This window comes from Montipora foliosa, chromosome 12 (assembly GCF_036669935.1).
Source record: "Montipora foliosa isolate CH-2021 chromosome 12, ASM3666993v2, whole genome shotgun sequence".
Lineage (NCBI taxonomy): Eukaryota > Metazoa > Cnidaria > Anthozoa > Scleractinia > Acroporidae > Montipora > Montipora foliosa.
The window spans coordinates 41,838,527-41,841,026 of NC_090880.1; the positions used below are offsets into that span (position 1 = coordinate 41,838,527).

Here is a 2,500-nt window from a genome sequence, read left to right on the forward strand (position 1 = left end):
AACTCCGGGGACTCCATCTCCTACTCTTTTCGACTAGTGTGTGGATTGTTCAACATCCCACATTGAACTTATGAACACAGAAGATATTTGTGAGACGGGGCCTACGGTTGATAGTCCTTATTCGAGAAGACTTGAAAGTCTCACCATTTGCAGATGAAATTGCAGAGGCAGCACTTTATCCTCAGTTATTTTAAGACCCTGAAGGTTGATCCGGTTGATGATGATGATGATGATGATGATGATGATGGTGATGATGATGATGATGATGATGATTATTATTATTATTATTATTGTTGTTATTATTATAAAACAACATAACCGTTGAAATTTCACTCTCCTCACCCCTTCTAAATTGCATTTAATAGCAAAAAATAAATACATGAAGTAAAAAACGAAACACACTAAAGCTTTATGTTATAAATAGGAACGGTAAGATCCATTTCACACGGGCGGCTTCATTTACATGGAGTGTGACCTAATAATATATAATATAATACATGTAATAGCGATATTCACTGTTCAAAACAATTCTTTTGATATTAAAATTTTGCCAATCACAGAACAAAAAAACCTTTGTCTCGGCACTAATGCCAATAGGTCACCTAGCGGTGAGTATAGTAATAATAATGATAATGCTTTCTACGCTTCAAAAGAGGTCAAAATAGCCGTACTAGCAGTGACATAAAAATTACTCGAAGTTATTAAATTTTCAAGTCCCGTCTTCTCTAAGAAAATTGCCCGAAGACAGCCTTTGTGAAACAGCCATAATCCTTGACAAGAGCGGAAAAATATTGTCTATTTGTGTCATACCAGTTCCTTGTAACACGTTCCCTCATTTGCTCATTGTGCAGATCCCGGCAAATCCACATCATCAGCCGGCCGTGGAACGTTCACTTTCTATACTACTAACAGGAACTTGAAAGAGTTGGGCAAAAATGTCAAGTTCACCCTTGCATATATTTATTAGTAAACTTTAGGCAATTTAAGGTTCCATATCTCTACGGATTTGAACAGACCAATCCAACACTTTTTAAATACAGTTTACTCGGTATTGCAAATTCATTTACAAAGGTTGATCAAATCATGATTGCTGCTTTGTATCTCCGAAGTTTTTGAAATGAGGAATATCAGTCTTAACAGAAGCAACAGATCAGCTTAACTATGCTCTTTAAACATCATAACGGTAGCCTGCGTAGCAAGCGCTGAAAGGGGAGGGAGAACCGTTGCTACAAGAGATGTATGGAGAGTACCTTTCCGTGCCATATTAGTTTAGTGGTCTCTTTTGCACCCGTGGAAAAAAATTATGAGTCAACAGACATATTAACGACTTTAAGATCTACGACGCGGTCGTCAACAAGAAGGCCACAAAACAATAATATCATTGGTTAAAAGAGGAAAAATAATCGTGCTGCAGCGCATGCAGCACGCCGTTAAGCTGCATATATTTTTGGCGGTATAATCTGAGGTTTTGACGTCAACACAAGCATGCAATTCAGTGTGAATTTCTCATCAGTTCTGTGCTTTTACTCCTAAACCGCTCGTACAAATTCATTGTTAGGATTTTGCGACATAAACAAGATGAAATAATCACGAAAAACTTACGATAGTGCAAAATGATATTTTCAGGTGACGTTTTTGTCGACCTCCCGGTCGTACATCTTTAAGTCCTCATTAGAACTTTCAACGAGGCATTGCAGTTCGCTGCTTATCGAGGTAAGCGTATGAGCAATATTTCCAATTAATTGTGAAACTCAAGAGATACTTCCATCTATTAAATCTCTTGAACAAAAGGTACAACAATATATGTTCATGTTCCGGGTTCATGTTTACTCACAATGCTTCTACCTTGCTCCCGTGATGGAATGATGTTCCTTCCGGTGCGTCATATCCGGCTTTCACCCAAATGAGACTATTTCAACGACTTGTTAGTTTTTTCGTGACCGAAACGTTTTCTCCACGGTCACATCACTGTCGTTGTCTTTGATGTAATCGTGTTCCATTTCAGCGGGATCGCTTTTGAAAGCTGGGGATATTATTCACCGCTGTAACAAATCATCAGTGACAGGTAAGGCGTTTTGCCATTTTCCTCTCTCGTCCCGAGCTTTCCTAGCTAGGTTCAAAACAACGGAAAACAGAGCAAACAAGCGGAAACTGATCAATTTAAACTCGCTCTGCACTCATTTGTAACATTTTGTGAATTCTATGACTTCAAAGAAGATAGACTTGGAATTGTCTGTTAGATACTATCCGTGGAGGATAGTCGTTGGGTAAGTTAAATTGCATCCAGGGTTGAGTATAACTTGATGCACTAGCTACACTGTTCACGGCATCATTAAATTAATGATTAGCCTTCAAAGAAGGGAAACTGGCCCTAGTTTGGTCCACAACCGAAGTAAATTTAATGCGGGATGGATGTCACAAGCATAGCAGCATAGCAGCATAGCAGTATATATTCCGCAAAGAACTTTCCGGCCAATGCGGTAGTTTTGTGTCGTCAATC

At 38.8% G+C, this 2,500-nt stretch overlaps 2 protein-coding genes across 5 annotated transcripts in view; one reads left to right on the forward strand and one right to left on the reverse strand.

The window, feature by feature from the left end:
- Positions 1-1,825, reverse strand: part of LOC137980253 (uncharacterized) — a 6,456-nt gene extending 4,631 nt beyond the window's left edge. Inside the window, exon 1 of the mRNA XM_068827653.1 lies at positions 1,603-1,825. The gene's annotated coding sequence lies outside the window, so the exon portion shown is untranslated. The remainder of the gene's footprint in view (positions 1-1,602) is intronic.
- Positions 1,826-1,909: 84 nt separating this feature from the next.
- Positions 1,910-2,500, forward strand: part of LOC137980251 (uncharacterized) — a 36,232-nt gene continuing 35,641 nt past the window's right edge. Inside the window, exon 1 of one of the 4 annotated variants that reach the window (XM_068827649.1) lies at positions 1,910-2,065. The gene's annotated coding sequence lies outside the window, so the exon portion shown is untranslated. Of the gene's footprint in view, positions 2,066-2,114; positions 2,268-2,500 lie in introns of those variants that run through there. The other 3 variants (XM_068827651.1, XM_068827650.1, XM_068827652.1) reach the window with 3 other exon arrangements.